The sequence below is a fragment of the Geotrypetes seraphini genome, chromosome 1 (assembly GCF_902459505.1).
Source record: "Geotrypetes seraphini chromosome 1, aGeoSer1.1, whole genome shotgun sequence".
Taxonomy (NCBI): domain Eukaryota; kingdom Metazoa; phylum Chordata; class Amphibia; order Gymnophiona; family Dermophiidae; genus Geotrypetes; species Geotrypetes seraphini.
The window spans coordinates 59,893,340-59,910,936 of record NC_047084.1 but is presented as its reverse complement, the minus strand read 5'-3'; the positions used below and the strand labels follow the sequence as shown (position 1 = coordinate 59,910,936).

General features: G+C 44.8%; 1 protein-coding gene across 4 annotated transcripts in view; it reads right to left on the bottom strand.

The window, feature by feature from the left end:
• Positions 1 to 17,597, bottom strand: part of PAIP1 (poly(A) binding protein interacting protein 1) — a 190,961-nt gene that overhangs the window by 65,359 nt on the left and 108,005 nt on the right. The window lies entirely within an intron of this gene.

Here is a 17,597-nt window from a genome sequence, read left to right as displayed (position 1 = left end):
CACTCTTTCCTACCACCGGATTCTCCCCTGAAACCCCCCCTCTGGTACCTTTTTCAGAAGTTAGAAGCAGGAGGGAAGCACTAATCCAAAATGGCAGGCCTTCCCTCCTCGGCATATCATGTGATGCATGGGGAGGGGCCCAAGGCCCTGATTGGCTCAAGGCCCCTCCCCATGTTCACCCTCCCTCCCTATCAGCTACCTCATAAGTCACTAAACATAATATAAATATCTGTGATGCTTATATCACAACAAGGCCCCTACATAGGAAAACACAACTATAAGCAACCTCAAACTTAAATAAATGTAGACAAAAAACAAACTTAAACCTCAAGATTGGTAAGATACGCAGGCAATACCAGAGAAAAAGAAACAACATTCTAAGCTTTGGAACATAAAAAGAAAGCAGTGCAAATTTACAGTAAAACTGCATTTTCTATTCATGAAATTAAAAATAAATTTATTTTTTTTCTACCTTTGTTGTCTGGCTATTTTATTCATTTTTATCCCAGTTTCTGCTTTCTTCTGTCTTTTCTTAATTTTCTTTCCAGGGTCTGCAGTCTATGTGCCTCTTCTCCTTCCTGTCTTCACTTCCTCTCCTACATCCATCTCCAACTTTAACCTTTTCCTTTCAGTTTTCCTCCACTACATTTTACTGAATCTCTATCTGATTCTATTTACAGTTTCCCCCCTAATCCTATCATTCTCCAGGTTTGTTTGTTTTTGCTAATTTTTCCCTCTCCCCTCTTCCAGTATTTTCTCTTTCTCCCTTTATTTTCACTCTTCTAACCAGTATCTACTGTCTTGCCCCCTCCATCCAGCATATCCTCTCCACTCTTTCCTCCAATACCTCATCTCATCCAATACCTCCAATACCTCATCTCTCTCTTTCACCTCCACCTCCATCCAAAATCTCTTTCCATCACCTTTTATCATTTACTTCTTCCAACACTATCTACCTAGGGTTCTGGGGTATGGAGTCATGGATCAGGGACAGGCTGACATGCAGGCAGGCAGCTGATTCCTCCTGGCAGCAGCCGCAGTAGTCCTCTCTGCTATTTGTCGGCTGCTGAAAGGAGGGGAGAGTGAGGAGTCAGCAGCGCCTCTGGACTGCAAGCAGCCCTGCTTTCGGTCCCAGTCCCACTGTCTGCCAATAATGAAGCCAGACGCTGTGGGGGGCTTCCTTTTTGCCAAATCACTATAGGCTCTGCCTGTTTTGATCACGTCCCCCTCTGAAATTACTTCCTATTTTTGAGGGGCAGGATTGAGGCTGGCACAGCCTATAGCAATTTGGTAAAAGGGAAAGCCCCCGTGGCATCTGACTTCATTATTGCCAGACAGTTTAGTGGGACCGAAGGCAGGGCTGACCGCAATCTGGATGTGCCGCTGATTCCTCGCTCTCCCCTCCTCCTGGCAGCCAGCAAAGCCTTGACCACCAACTGCATGTCGGACCTGCCCTTGACCCGCGCCCCAGGTAGGTAGTGATGGACCTGGTCATTCCTCAGAGTCCCAGGTATGTAGTGTTGGAAAAAGCAAATAATAAACGGTGATGAGAAGAGATTTTGGATGGAGGTGGAGGGTTTAGCGAGACTGGGACTGGAGGCAGGGCTGCTCGCAATCTGGATGTGCCACTTACTCCTTATTCTCCCCTCCTCCTGGCAGCAGGCAAACAGAATGGAGGACTGCCACGGCTGCAGCAGTGGCCACCGGTGAGGAGAGGAATCAGCTGCCTGCATGTTGGGCCTACCCCTGCCCCACGACTCTATTCCCCACAGCCAGACCCCCCCAGTAGGTTCAAATTTTGATATTTTCTTTAAAACTAATGTAGTTAGAGAAGTACTCAAAAGTAGACTCGAATATAAACCAAGACCCCCCATTTTTGGGCCCAAAAATCTGTTTATATTCAAGTATATACAGTATGCTGTTCCGAAATCCAGCCTGTCTTGGATGTAGTACATTGGATGATTTGATATAAGATACTAATTATTCCAAAACTATCCTTTCAGTTAGTTTTGCCAAAAAAAAACCAACAACAACCATTCCCCCAACCCCCAAAGATTAAAAATTGATCTATAACTTGCTGGCTTTAACAGAGCTAAATTTATTGTTCTTTAAAATGGTTTTAGCTATTGCCTGTTTCAAACAAGCTGGAACCTCCCCAATATTCAGACTATTATGTGTCATATTTAAAGTTAAAGCTACAAAACCATGTCTAGAACTTGAGAACCATTGTGAAGGAATAAGATCTAACTCACAATGAGTAAGTAACATGCATTTTACCCAGAAGTTTTTTAAAATTTGTTAAAGATGGAAATTGAAAAACTGACCAGCTTGATTTCCCTAAACTTATTCTCTTCAATTTCTACTATGCTTGAATCACCATTACTAGCAGAATGGATTCCTCTATCTATATTAGAGAATGACACAATGACTGTTACCCACGGGTAGCCGCGGATATCCCAACAGAATGGAGGGGAACAATTAACTGGTTGCTGCGGGTACAGGGACAAAGCTATTCACCACCCCGTGGAGCGGTGAATAGCCTTGTCCCCACAGTAAAGGATCTGCCGAGTTGTTTCCTTTCCTTCTCCTCCAGATCGGAGCTCCCCTCGTGATCGCACATACAGCAGTGCTCCCTCCCCCCGAGTCCAGCAGCCACCTCTCCCCTCCCTATTGTGGGTGGAACAGTCCCCCACCCTCGCACTCAATGTGTTCGCTGCCGGGGATTCCATTTATAAACAGGTCCCCTTCCGCTGAAGCTGACACGGGGGCTTTCCCTCCGATGTCCAAGCTGACGTAGGAGGGAAGCCTTTCTGGTCAGCTGGGGATCCCAGTTACCTTGACTGTCCTCCTTCCAGCTTGGCTGCTCCTTCTTGTCTTCAGCGCCAGCCGCACTTGTTTGCCGGGACAGCGTGCAGCGGCTCTTGCACGCTGCATGTGACTGACCCAGAAGATGAGAGCCTCTGCGCAATGTCCCAGCAAACAAGAGGCCAAGAAGATAAGAAAGAGCAAACAAGCTAGAAGGAGGTCAGTTGAGATCCCCAGCTGAACAGAAAGTCTTCCCTCCAACGTCAGCTCTGACATCAGAGGGAAGCCCTTGTGTTGGCTTCGGCAAAAGGGTGCATGCCCAGCTGGAAGGTCCTGAAGGGATCAAGTAAGGGAGAGAGGGGATAACGAGGGACAAAGGGAGAGCGGAGGTGGGGGGAGAAGCACATTGGGACATCGGAGGGGCACAAATTTGGGACAAAAGCTGGAAGGCATGGAGGGGGACATGAACTTGAAATGCATTTTGGTTGGTGCATGTTTGATGTCTGGTCTTTCTTTTTGTATTTTCCTGCGTTACCCCCCGCTTCTCCCTGTAAGTGTTGATCCTATTAAGCCCTCACCTACGTACATTAGCTTTCTGGGATTGTCCTGCTGTGCCCTTCTTATACTGCTAGGCAGTACAATTGGTATGTAAACAGGTGGTAAATGTTGATTTGCAAGCAGGTTATTAAGCCAATTTTAGTGTGAAGAGTGGCTAAGGTTAGTGCACTTACAGTGACAAGGCCCCTATGTGGACAGTGAAAGGCTAGCATAGAAGCATACAGTAGGAAAAAGAAGGTATTGATGCCTCTGTATAAAACTCTGGAGAGACCTCATTAAGAATATTAAGTACAATTCTGGAGGCCGCACCTTCAAAAAGATATAAAAAGGATTGAGTCGGTCCAGATGGTGTGTGGTCTTCGTGATAAGGCATATGGGAACAGACTTAAAGATCTCAATCTGTATACTTTGGAGGAAAGGCGGAAGAGGGGAGATATGATAGAGATGTTTAAATACTTACGTAATATAAATGTGCATGAGTTGAGTCTTTCATTTGAAAGGAAACTCTGCAATGAGAGGGCATAGGATGAAGTTAAGGGGTGATAGGCTCTGGAGTAATCCGAGGAAATACTTTTTTACAGAAAGAATGGTAGAAGCGTGGAACAGTCTCCTGGAAGAGGTGGTGGAAACAGAGTCTGTGTCTGAATTCAAGAGGGCCTGGGATAGGCACCCGGAATCTCTCAGAGACAGAAAAAGATAATGATTACTGCAGATGGGCAGACTAGATGGGCTATTTGGCCTTTATCTGCTGTCATGTTTCTGTTTCTAAATAGTGACAAGGCTAGCATAGAAGCATTCTTAAAAGAGTGATGTTACAGGGAATGAAAGTAATATTAACTAAGTGGTTGAATGGAGACTCACCTACACTCTCCCTTTGGCAATCTGGGATGATTTTTTGTTGTCTATGGAGAGACTGGGCCTGGAGGAATGAGACTCTAAGTAAGGTTGGGCTTTCATGACTGTTTGGGAACTTAGGGTGAAAAATATTATACTGTTTCAAACTGGTTTCTGTACTGGTCACACAGTATGCTAATAAAGATATATAGTGTTCCCCCGATCGTTCACAGTTGGCGGTCCCGGTCTTTCGCGGTATTTTCCGACCGCGAACCGCCAACAAGGAGAGGGCAGCGGGAGAGGCAGGAGAGAGCAGCCGGAGCGCCGGCGAGTGCAGGAAATCACTCGCTGTATGCTCTGACCGCCTCTTCCTGCACTAAGTCGGGCCTTATCCAATCAGGAGCTGCTTTGACACGCATTGAAATTTAATGTGGACAAATGTAAAGTGATGCACATTGGGGATAACAACCCAAATCATAGTTACCAGATGTTTCAAATTAAGATGCTGGACAAGACTACAAAGAATGAGAAGAATGAAACCATTTGGAAGAGTTTTCTAAATATTTATGAATCGCTCTGGAATTCATTGTAATACAATGCTAGAATCTTGTTGCTGAATATATAGGGTTATTTTTGGTTTAGTTATGACTTGCTTGTTGGCCATCTAGAATAGGATGAGACAAATTATTGTGCTGTTTATAATGTTGTGTGAAAGGGATGGAGGGAGTGGGCAAGTTTTTGTTGTATTTCACAATTGCCTGAAAGACTGGGGCATGAAGGAGCCAAAATCTGCACCAGACTCATCATGAGGGGATTTTGTGAAATTAAAGTTCTAAGTTAGGAAAAAACCCAAACAGTACCCCTTAAAAAAATGACATTTTATTGGGTAGACAAATGAAAAGAGAACTCTATCTCTAGAATATTATTACTAAAGCTCTTATCCATTCCTGAATTTTCATTTCATTTTCATTTATTTGTACTTCCTAGACCACTTTATCTAATATGCAGGTCTAAGCATTTAATCATCACAAAAACAGGAAAGGAACTCTATAATTCAAATATGAAAGCACAGCTGTCGCTAGCGTTAGTTTAACAATTCCATCAAGCAACCTCAGGGTCTTTGCTAGGCAAGCCTGCCTTTGAGGAAAGAGGAAATTGCAACATTGGAGGCAGGCTGGCCTAGCAAAGGCCCTGAGGCTGCTTGATGGAATTGTTAAATTAACGCTAGCGACAGCTGTGTGTGGAAGTTAAAAATACAGAGTGAGCTGCTGCTAGGGGGAGAGGGACATGGGGAAGGGAGAGGTGCTACATGCTGCCTGCCGCTAACCTAGAAGCTTCTCTTCTGTCAGGTCCTGCCCTCTGTCAGAACTTCCTGTTTCAGCAACAGAGGAGAGGCTTCTGGGTTAGCAGCAGGCAACATGTAGAATCAGTGCCGCTAACCCGGAGGGAGGGAGGGAAGGAAAAATGTTGCAGGAGGGGTGAGAGTGGTGAGAGAGGGAGAAATGGAGTGGAGGGGAGGGTGAGATGGTGCATGAGGAGAGAGCATATTAGGTGGAATGTGGGGTTGGGGAGAGGAAAGGAAGGAAGAAAGGAAGATATTTGCAGGATGGGGTGAGTGATGAGAGAGGGAGAAATGGACATGGGGTAAAAGGGAGCGAGAAATGGTGCATGGGGAGTGAGCATGTTAGTTGTGTGTGAGGTTGGGGAGAGATAGATGGGGGGAGAAGGAATGTTACACTTAAAGGAAAGGATGAGGAGAGAGAAAAAGCATGCAGGAGCCAGAAAGTGTTGGACTCATGGAGAGAGAGAGAGAGGAAGAGATGTTGGATGGGGAGGGCAGAAAGGAGAAAAAGAGAAATGTCACACTCAGTGGAAGGGGGCGAGGGCAGAGAGAGAAAAGTTGGACTCTTGGAGGAGAGAGAGAGATGCTGGTTGAGAGGTATATTCCAAAACCAAAAGGGGATTTACTCAATGAAGTAAATATCAAAGAAGAAGTAATATCCTTATATCAAAAAAGTCCCCAAAGATATGAAAAATTTTCATGATATAACATGCATCATACTATTTTAGAACATATTTTCATGTGCTCTTAGATTTATTATTCACAGGGCAACCATGCAGTAAGAACTTCTTTATCAGTGGTGCATATTTTGTTCTAATCATAGCATACAGGCTTCACAAAAATCAGTAATATTGCTGAAAAAGTCTGCTGTTAATATGCATCAATGCTTTATCATAAAGCTTTTTCAAAAAATGCCTGTGAATAAAGGTATGAAAAATGTGAAATATCAGTAGCATTTGCCAAACACAACCGGAATATATAAATCTTTATCATAACATTAAAGCATCTTCCTTTAAACAATTAAAGAATTGGGAAAAAAAAGAATAAAGAATTGGAAAAAAAAAAAAAAGAAAGAAGATTAGAGAGTAAAGAACCAATAGCTAAAAACCCTAAAAATCTAATAATTACATAGTATAAAATTTTTACAAATTAACAACCTAAGTACTTCAAAAATAAATGTGTTTTTAGATGTTTTCTAAATTCCCCATAAATTTCAGTAAAAAGGAGCAGTTGATCTAAGTCTTTGCCCAATGCTGCTGCTTGATATGAAAGAAGATGCTGATGATATTTTTTAAGTTTGCATCCTTTAATAGGCGGAAAAGCAAAAATCAAATGTGAGCTTCTTTTATGTCTATTAGTTGTAAAAGAGAAAAGTTCATTTATATATTTGGGAGTCCAACCAAATAGAACCTTACAACAAAAGCGGCTGAATTTAAAATTTCATGCGTGCCTCCACTGGCAACCAATGCAACACCCGATAAAAGGGTGTCACATGATCATATTTCTTTAATCCAAAAATCAACCTGACCACTGTATTTTGCACCATCCGCTATCGTTGCATATGTTTCTGAGAAATTGCTGAATAAGCAATGTTGCAGTAGTCAAGTTGACTCAATATAAGAGCCCTGTGAAATTATACTGAGGACTTATTTCTCCATTGTGATGGCCTACCAGGTGAAAAGAAAATGACTTAGACGGCCTCCTACAGGCAAGCTGTCAAAAACTAGGATTGGATTTGAGAGCAGGCAGTTGGGCGCTGAAGGCTTGATTTTGATCCCTCGGACGTTGCTTTTGAGAGTAGGCAGAAGGTTGAAATCTTTGAAGACTGGGCTGACTATAAGGGAGAAATTGCCTTCTTGGATAATACTGTTGGAAAGCTGCTGCTGATAGGACCTCCAGTAATTGGTGGAGGAAGGAGTTCTGTGAAACTGTTGAGCCTAATCGTGAGAGCTCACGCATAGCCGTAGAATCCTCTCTTAGCTGCGAGACTGTATCTTTCATTTTTTTGCCAAATAGACTGTCTCCCAGGCAGGGAGCATTGGCTAAACGCGCATGGATGTTGTCCCTGAGATCAGGGGGCCTTAAGCCATGCTGTGCGACAGGTCACTATGGTGACAGTTGCTGTTCTAGAGATCATAAGCATCATAGTTGGTATTGATAAGGTGATATGGAAATTCCTGAAGGGCAGTGTAGAGGTTCATTGCAGTATCTGGATATGCTCCTTTGAACTACTGAAGGACCGAATGTTAGCAATGCAGGATCTGGAGTTGATTGGCTATGATCTTGGATTAAAGTATGGTTCCTTTGTAGACCTTGTGGCCTATTGAGTCCAGGAGATGGCAATTCTTTCTAGGAGGTACGCTGAATTGGTTTAGCCTTATCAATAGCTGATTCAGAGACCACTGAATGGTGCGTTAACTGCCTTTTGCACCTTGTATTTGAGTTCCAGGTATTTTGAGGCAGTGGAAACCAACTGAGGATTCTGCCAATTGGAGAGTTGTAGGTCTTGAAGGATCTGATGTACCAGAAGCACAATAAAGGTGCTTAGCAGGTTCCTGGCAGGATTGTAGGATGGTTTGGAAATCCCGTCTGCATGCAGGTGTAACAGCCTGATTAACACTGAGAAAGGTTGAAACTTTCAGGAGGAATTTGGGATTTGAATATTCTTCCAAGTGTTTTACCCAGTCAGGCGGTTAAGAAGGAGGCGATGGATTGTGCACGGATGTGATATTTCCTTTAGGATCAAACCAGATCTCTGGAGATGTTGATGAATGAAATTTACATGAACCCCATTCTGTTTCTGGATAGGTTCTGGAGGTCCGAGAGAAACAGGCCCTGATTGGGAAAGGTGGGAGGAATCTTCTGCCCATAAAGACACTGGCAGTGCTGAGAGAAGGTGTGACAGAGATGTGGGAATCGCCTGGAGTAATGCACTACTATCCTGTATAAAGCGTTGTTGTAAGGTAAAAAAAAAACAAAATATGGTGGAATGAGGAAATTAAATGGGACATAGTACTGCCAGGTTACAAACTCTATAGAAGAGACAGGACTCACAAGAAGGGTGGAGGAATAGCACCATTCACTCGACCTGAGTGGATATGGAAACAAAAGTGGAAGGATTGGAATCATTATGGGTTAAATTACCAGGAAGGAATGGTTTAGACATAAAATTGGGACTGTACTATCGTCCGCCTAGACAAACGGAAGCAAACGACAAAGAACTGGCAGCAGAATTGAGGTGGGAATGCAAAAACGGAAACGTTATGGTAATGGAGGATTTTAACTACCCCGGGATAGACTGGAGTATTGGAAACTCAAACTGTGCGAGGGAAACAGAATTCCTAGAGGCTGTGAGGGACTGCTTTAAGAACAGCTCGTCAAGAAACCAACAAGAGGTAATACCACTCTCGACCTAATCCTCAACGGGCTAAGGGGACCTGCAAAGGAAGTGGAAGTAGTAGGACCACCAGGAAACAGCGATCACAACATGATCCAGTACAAATTAGAAGTAGGAACATCAAAAGGGAAGAGAACCACAGTGACAACGCTCAACTTCAAAAAAGAGAACTATGATGCTATGAGAGTATTGGTAAAAAAAAACAAAACTTAGAAACAGCACAAGGAAAACAGAGACCGTGGAGCAAGCCTGGTCCCTATTCAAGGGAATGGTGCAAGAAGCACAACATATGTACATCCCTAGATTTAGAAAAGGGTGCAAAAAAAAGAAAAAAAAACGAACAAAAGACCCAGTAGGGATAACCAATGAAGTGAAGAAAGCGATAGGAGACAAGAAAAATTTGTTCCGGAAATAGAAAAAGGACCAAACTGGGGAAAACTGGAAGGAATATAGGAAATGCCAAAAAGAATGCCATCGAGTGGTTAGGAGAGCAAAAAGGGAATATGAAAAAAGACTGGCCAGGGAGGCAAAATATTTCAAATCGTTCTTCAAATACGTTAAAGGGAACCAACCGGCGAGGGAGGAAGTAGGACTGTTGGATGATGGAGACAGTAAGGGAGTGATAAAGGAGGAAAAAGAGGTAGCTGATAGGTTAAACAAGTTCTTCTCGTCAGTCTTCACAAGCAAGGACACATCCAGTGTACCAAAACCTGAAGAGATCTTCAATGGAGACCAAGAAGAAAAACTGTCGACAATAGAGATGAGCCATGAGGATGTCCTCCATCAGATAGATAGATTGAAGAGTGACAAATCACCAGGACCGGATGAAATCCATCCAAGGGTACTAAAAGAACTAAGAAACGAAATAGCTGAAATACTCCAAAGAGTTTGCAACCTATCCTTGAAAACTGGCGAGATCACGGAGGACTGGAAGATAGCAAATGTTACACCTATCTTTAAAAAGGGATTGAGAGGTGACCCGGGAAACTACAGGCGGGTAAGTTTGACATCGGTTCCGAGCAAGATGGTAGAGGCACTGATAAAGGACAGCATCTGTGAGCACATTGAAAAAAATGGACTAATGAAAGCGAGCCAACATGACTTCTGCAAAGGAAGATCATGCCAAACAAACTTACTGCACTTCTTTGAGGAGGTAAACATCCAGATGGACAAAGGGGAACCCATAGACATCATTTATCTCGACTTCCAAAAAGCCTTTGACAAGCTACCCCATGAGCGGCTACTTAGGAAGCTGTGGAACCACAGGGTGGAAGGGGACATACACAGATGGGTTAAACACTGGTTGGCAGGCAGGAAGCAAAGGCCACTACTCAGACTGGAGGAGGGTCACGAGCAAAGTTCTGCAGGGGTCGGTACTCGAACCATTGCTGTTCAATATATTTATCAATGACCTAGAAACGGGGACGAAATGTGAAGTTATAAAATTTGCAGATAACACTAAACTCTGTAGCAGGGTTATAACTGTGGAAGAATGTGAGGACCTATAAAGGGACCTGAATAAACTGGAGGAGTGGGCGAATAAATGGCAAATGAACTTCAATGTAGGGAAATGCAAGGTCATGCATATAGGGAAAAAGAACCCGATGTTCAGCTACCAAATGGGGGGATTAGTACTAGAGGCAAGTAACCTTGAAAAAGACTTGGGTGTGCTGGTGGACACAACAATGAAGTCAACAGCACAATGCGCAGCAGCCTCAAAGAAAGCAAACAGAATGTTGGGTATTATTAAGAAGGGTATTACAACCAGAACAAAGGAAGTCATCATGCAGCTGTATCACGCGATGGTGCACCCGCATCTGGAATACCGTGTCCAATATTGGTCGCCGTACCTAAAGAAAGAGATACTTGAGAGGGTTCAGAGAAGAGCGACAAGAATGATAGAAGGTATGGAAAACCTTTCATACGCAGACAGGCTAGAAAGGCTGGGGCTCTTCACCCTGGAGAAGCGGAGACTCAGAGGAGACATGATAGAGACTTACAAAATCATGAAGGGCATAGAGAAGGTAGAAAGGGACAGATTCTTCAGCCTATTGGGAACTACAAGAACAAGGGGCCACTCGGAGAAATTGAAAGGGGACAGGTTTAGAACCAATGCTAGGAAATTTTTCTTCACTCAGAGGGTGGTAGACACCTGGAATGCGCTTCCGGAGGATGTGATAGGACAGAGTACATTAAGGGGATTCAAAGAGGGATTGGACAAGTTCCTGAAGGGTACGGGGATTGAGGGATATAGATAGAGGTAAAGATAGGATTATGGAAGGGTATAGATAGAAGAATAATGGGGATTGAAAGGTTTTAGACAAAGGAACACTTACAGGTCATGGACCTGATGGGCCGCCGCGGGAGCAGACTGCTGGGCGCAATGGACCCCTGGTCTGACCCAGTGGAGGCAACTTCTTATGTTCTTAAAAACTGAGGCTGACTGGATTTGGAGAGCCAGCTGAGAAATAGACTCCTGAGTAAGCTTGGGCATTAGAGAAAGTGGAACTTGTTGCTTCTTTTTTTTTTTTTTTGGGGGGGGGGGGGGTTCCTGTAGCCATAGAATCAGCAGACGCTGGGTGTTTAGATTTGGTCAGAATTTGAAAAGAAATCCTGGGGGAAAAGCAGACTTTGTATTTTTTATTGTTTCTCTTTTAGTTTATGAAGGAGGTCTGCTAGTAGAAAGAGAAGTGCAAAGCCAAAATTGGGCCCACAGGAGCCTTTCCTTCTGTTTGCAAGTAACATGATGCAGTGGCCAGCTTTGTGAAGCTCTCTGCATTTATAGCTGAGCCGGCCAGCAGTGAGAGGATGAATCCTTTTGCCAGCCTCTGTCTGCTTGCAGCCTTGTGAAATTCCTGAGCACTCTGCCGTTTTACCCTGGTCCGAATATGTCGGAGAGTGGCGATTAACCTCCTCCAGCAGTGCTAAAGTGGGATCCTGAGGAGAGGAATTAGGTGAATTGGTGGCTAACTGTTGCAGCAAAGCCATGCTGCTGATCCTGAGAAGCCACAAAGAATATGGAGCCACTGAGGGTTTCGGAATGAGGGACCCACATGGTCCTAGCACCTGTTCTGTGTAAGTCCTGACCTGTTTTGTTCATGGCAGGAAGCTCCAGTTTAAATTTTTTTTTTTTTTTAGAAGGATGTCCGCTTTCTCTTCTTTCTTTCCTGATTTTTTTTTTTTTTTTGGTAGGGTTCAGAGGAGCTCATGGTCCCTGGAGTCTGTGTCTGGTTTTTTTTTAATTTGTCTCTCTCTCCTTGGATGCTGTCTGTCTGTCATTCTTTCTGTCTGTCTCTCCCTGGCCCCCTGTTTGTCTATCTTTATTTCTAACTCTATCCTCTTCCCTCAATCCTGCATGTGCCCTTTTTTCTTTCTCTTCCCCACCTCCTTCCAACGTCTGCTCCCCCTGTCCCTCAGACTTCCATTCAGTGTCTGTCTCCCTCTCTCTACCCCTTCTATCTACTGTTCACCCTCTGTCTTGCCCCTTCCATTCACTGCCCTCTCTTCTCTTTCCATCCAGTGTCCGCCCTCTCTCTCTGTTCCATATGGCATCTCCTCCTTCCTTTCCCCCTTCCTTTTCCCTTGGTCTGGCATACATTCCTCCTTCCCTCCATGCCCTGCCGTCTCTTCTTCCCTCCAAGCCATTCTCTCCCCCTCTGCTCCCTTTCCTCCTTGAACTTCATCAGGCAGCAACAGCAGCATTCACAATTCATTGCTGTTGCCAGCTTCAGGTCTTCCTCTCTGTCGGGTCATCTTTCTGAAACAGAAAATAGGCAGGACCCGCCAGAGAGGAAGGCCTGAAGCCGGCAACAGCAGCGAATTGTAAACGCTGCTGCTGCCCGAAGCCAGGCCTTGAAAAACCCGAAGTAGACCGCTTCTCTTCCCTCCCAGCCCAACCCCCGCTGACTCGGCTCCCTTACCCTGCGTCGCGGAAGCGTGAAGACTGAACGCCGGCAATCAGGGTGGCGAGGACACGGCTCAGGAAACTGTGAGGTGTTGGCATGCGGCGGCGCTCCATGAAGCCCTCCTCCCGGCAGCCGCCGCCAGCACCAATCGGGACCAAGCTTGCCTGCGCTTCCTCCAGCGGTTGGTGAGTGAGGGCGGGAGGAGGAGAGTGGCTAGAGTGATCCCTGCCTCCGCGTTCTAAAATGGAACGCGGCCACGGGTCAGAAATCACAGCGGCAGGGATCATGATATTTCAAGAGCGCATGCGTGCTCTAGGGTTTTATTATATAGGATCTCAAGGGGTCCATGCTTTCAGATGGAGGCTGAGGTTTCAGTCATTGCAGTATTGGCCCCCTGGTAAGCTCTTTTCCAGTAGAAGGAATCCTCTCTGGATTTTTCACTCTGCCTCTGTTGTACTTCACTGGGCTCTCTCAATTAGTACCCAAGCACGTAGAGCTACCCAATACATGTGAAGTAGAGGCACCTGTAGCAACAGGCTTAAACAAATTGTTCTGCTCAAAAGTAACTAGATAGTACTGGTTAACCACCAGCACTGGCTTCAAAGGAGCTCAGAAACTACTCCCTAATAAATTAAAATATATATACAAATTCTTCCCAGCCCACAATGGCTGACAGGCATCCACAAGTCAACTTGGAGAAGCATAAAACAAATTTAAACAGTAGACATGCGCAGGAAGGACTGGGCGGGAGACTAGCATATCCCACCTAACTATTGGTAAACAACTTACTAGGGTAAGTACAAAATCTCTTTTTCCAGTGCAATAGGTGAGACATTCTAGTCCAGGGATGGGCAACAAGGGCTGCAAACCAGTTGGGTTTTCAGGATTTCCCCAATGAATATGCATGAGATCTATTTGCATGCACTGCCTTCCATTGTATGCAAATGGATCCCATGCATATTCATTGGGGAAATCCTAAAAACCCAACTAGTTTGCGGTCCTCATTGTCCACCCCTGTTCTAGACATACAAAAGCAGTCCCCCAAAAACCAGGGTGGGCTTGCTGCGCTGACCCTTAAGTCCTGTCTTGCCGCCACATCCACTCTGTAGATCTTGGCAAACATGTAGGGAGAAGACCATGTTGCCGCTCTGCAAATCTCCTTAGGAGAGACAGATCCAGCTTCGGCCCACGAAGAATCCACACTCCTGGTAAAATGCACCATGGCGGAAACAGGAGACTGTTTCTGTGAAAGAATGTAGGCTGACGAAATGGCTCTATGGATCCATCTGGAAATCATGGCCTTGGAAGCAGAAACACCCCGCTTAACTGAATGAGTCAGCACAAACAAATGGGCAAAGATACGAAACTCGTGGGTGACCTCCTGAGAACTTTACAAACATCCAGTTTCTTCAACAGGTGGTCCTGTGTCTTAGAACCCGTCAGTTGAAAGGCAGGCAAACAGTTCCTGATTGCTTACGGCAGGAAGGAAGGAGCTGTCTGAAGGGAAAACCCCCACCTCCGAAATACAGAGGAAAGGGTTCCTGCAAGACAAAGCCTGTAATGTCAACACACGACACGCTGAAGTAATGGTGATCAGGAAAACGGTCTTGAGCGCTAAGACCAAGAGGAAAACATTTTGAAGAGGCTCAAAAGGAGCCTTGAGAAGGTTAGATCACACCAAGTTCAAGTCCCAAGAAGGGAAAGGATGCTTAACCGGTGGTCAGACATGAATAGCCCCCTTCAAGAATCCAGTGACCTCAGGATGAGACACCAAGGAAGACCGATGCTCCTAAGATCTAAAACAGGAGAACCGGCCACTTGGATCCTATGAGAAGCTATAGTGAGACCTTTATCCAACCCAGCCCGAAGAAAGGCGAGAATTAGCAAGATCAGAGTTGAATAACCGTCTACCTGGTCCTAAACACACCAATGCTGGAAGGCCTTCCACGTCTTAGCATAAGCCAATACCGTTGAAGACTTCTTAGACTTCAGAAGAGTATCAACAATCAGGGCAGAATATCTTTATGCTCCAAGACTGTGTACTCAATAGCCATGCCGTAAGAGCAATGTGATCTGGATCAGCCATGGAGACCGGACCCTGGGAGAGAAGGTTTGGAAAGGTGCTCAGCCGAAGGCTGCATTCTCTTAGCGGACACATCAGATCTGCATACCAGGGTCTGTAAGACCAATATGGAGCCACCAGAATGACACAGTCCAGATGAGTCATGAACCTCCAAATGACCCGGCCTATCATCGGCCAAGGAGGAATAACATACAGGAGAATCTCCTGAGGCCAAGGCTACATCATAGAGAACCAGAGAGGAAGGAAACTCCCCTGGAGGCCAATAATGCAATGACTGAAACCTCAGCCTCCATCTGAAAGCATGGACCCCTTGAGATCCATATTCATGCACTCAAGATCTTCTGAGCCTTTCTGGGCATGAGAAAATATGTAGAGTATCTGCCTGAGCCCGAGTTTTGGCGCCCCCAACTCTAATGCTTGAATATCCTGCCAGTGCTGGAATCTTAAGCACCATGACCGGGCAACCTGTAAGAGAGTCCATGAACCAATCTGGCAGAGGCCAGACAAATTCCAGCTTGTAGCCCAACCGAAGAAAATTCAAGACTCACTTGTCAGATGTAATGCGCATCTAGGCAGAAAAACAGACTTAGAGCCAGTCCCCTATCTGAAGATGAACATCTCTCGGCCTGGCGCCATTTTGCCTCTTCATAAGGGGACGTAGAACTAGAGGAAGAAGGCAGGGAATTCCTGTAGCCATTATACCGTCATTGGTAGCCCTGTTAAGAAATCTGCGATGTGCCACTTGCATATGGTCAGGATAACTGTGAACCACAAAATTAGAACAACCAGAACCCCAGGAATGTTGCTACTTTTGGGGTTTTGTCAAGGTACTAGTGACCTGGATTGGTCACCGTGAGAACAGGCTACTGGGCTTGATGGACCTTTGGTCTGACCCAGCAAGGCTATTCTTATGTTCTTAACCAATAGTGTGATCGTGTATGAACCAGAGAAATAGAGAATGCTTTCATCCAATGTGTCAACAAATGAAAAAAGGAAATTAGGCAGTTGAGTATGTGTATAACAAGTGATCAAAACGTGAAGAGGAGGCATTTATGAATCAGCCCCAAGATATAGTGAAACTGTTACCAAAGAATGCCATTGGAATGAAACAGAAAAAAGATAAAGTCTGTGAAGTGAACAAAAGGTGTGTGAAACAAAAGAGAGGTATTAAAAAAAATTTGATCAGTAGCCTCAGAAATATACTATATACAAAAGAGAAAAAGTAAAACAATGAAACCATGCAAAGAACTGGAAAATTAAAACTGAAATGATGTACAAAAACATTAAAGCAAAACAGGTATGTCCATACCTGAATGTAATCTAATCTAATCCTTAGGTTTGTATACCTCATCATCACCACGTTCGTAGAGCTCGACGCGGTTTACAGTAGGAGAAATAGGAAGGAACTACAACAGAAGGTTAGAGGTAGAAGTGTGAATAAAATTTAGAGGACTTGGGATGCCAAGATATAAGAGTTTCCTTGATTCCTAAGTTGGAGGGAGACTTACATTTTTTGAGAAAAGCCAGGTTTTCAGATGTTTGCGGAAAACTTGGAGAGAGCTCAAGTTCCGAAGAGGGGAGGTAAGGTTGTTCCAGAGCTCAGTGATTTTGAAATGGAGGGAGGTCCCTAGCTTTCCTGTGTGGGAAATGCCTTTAAGCGAGGGGAAGGATAGTTTTAATTTGTGGGAGGATCTGGTGGTATTAGGGTTTGAGGAATTCCAAGAAAGAGGGATAAAGGGAGGGAGGATACCATATAGGATTTTGAAAGTTAAACAGGCGCATTTATAGTGGACCCTGGCGATTATCGGAAGCCAGTGGAGCTTGGCCAGGAGTGGGGAGACATGGTCAAATTTACTTTTAGCGAAGATGAGCTTGGCCGCGGCATTCTGAATCCGTTGGAGTCTGTGGAGGTTTTTCTTAGTTAGGCTTAAGTAGATAGAGTTGCAATACTCCAATCTGGAGAGGATGATGGATTGGACAAGGAGGGTAAAATGTTTTTGATGGAAGCAGGATCTAACTTTCCTCAGCATGTGAAGGCTGAAAAAGCATTTTTTTACCATGGATTGGAGGTGGTCATTGAAGGACAATGTGAAATCAATGATGATGCCCAAGACCTTGCTTGAGAATAGAGAATGACACGGGGAAAAAATATGTCCCCGTCACCGCCCCGTCCCCGGCCCACCATCCTCTGCACTGCCCCGTCACCCGCCGTTCCCTTCACTGCCCCGTCACCGTCATCCCTTTCACCACCCCGTCGCCGCCACTGCCATCCCATTCACCGCCCCATCACCGTCCCCGCTGCATCCATGTAAGCCTTAGTACTGTAATATTTAGCTTATTCCTTTCTTATAAATAAAAGTTCCTGCTGCTGAACTAGAGAAAGAGATGTTCAGCTGGCAGGGCTTTGTTTATAAATTTTTATCAACACAACTAATATACTACTTTATCCTAAAGCAAAAAATAAATAAATAAATAGAATTTTTTTTTTCTACCTTTGTTGTCTGGTTTCTGCTTTCCACATCTTCTCATTCAATTCCTTCCATCCACTGTGTGTCTTCTCTCTGCGTCTTCCATTTGCTGTTACTGTGCCTCTCCCTTCACCCCCCCAATTGATCAAGCACCCATCTTCTTCCCTCCGTTCCCCCATAGTCTGGCATCTGTCTTCTTCCCACT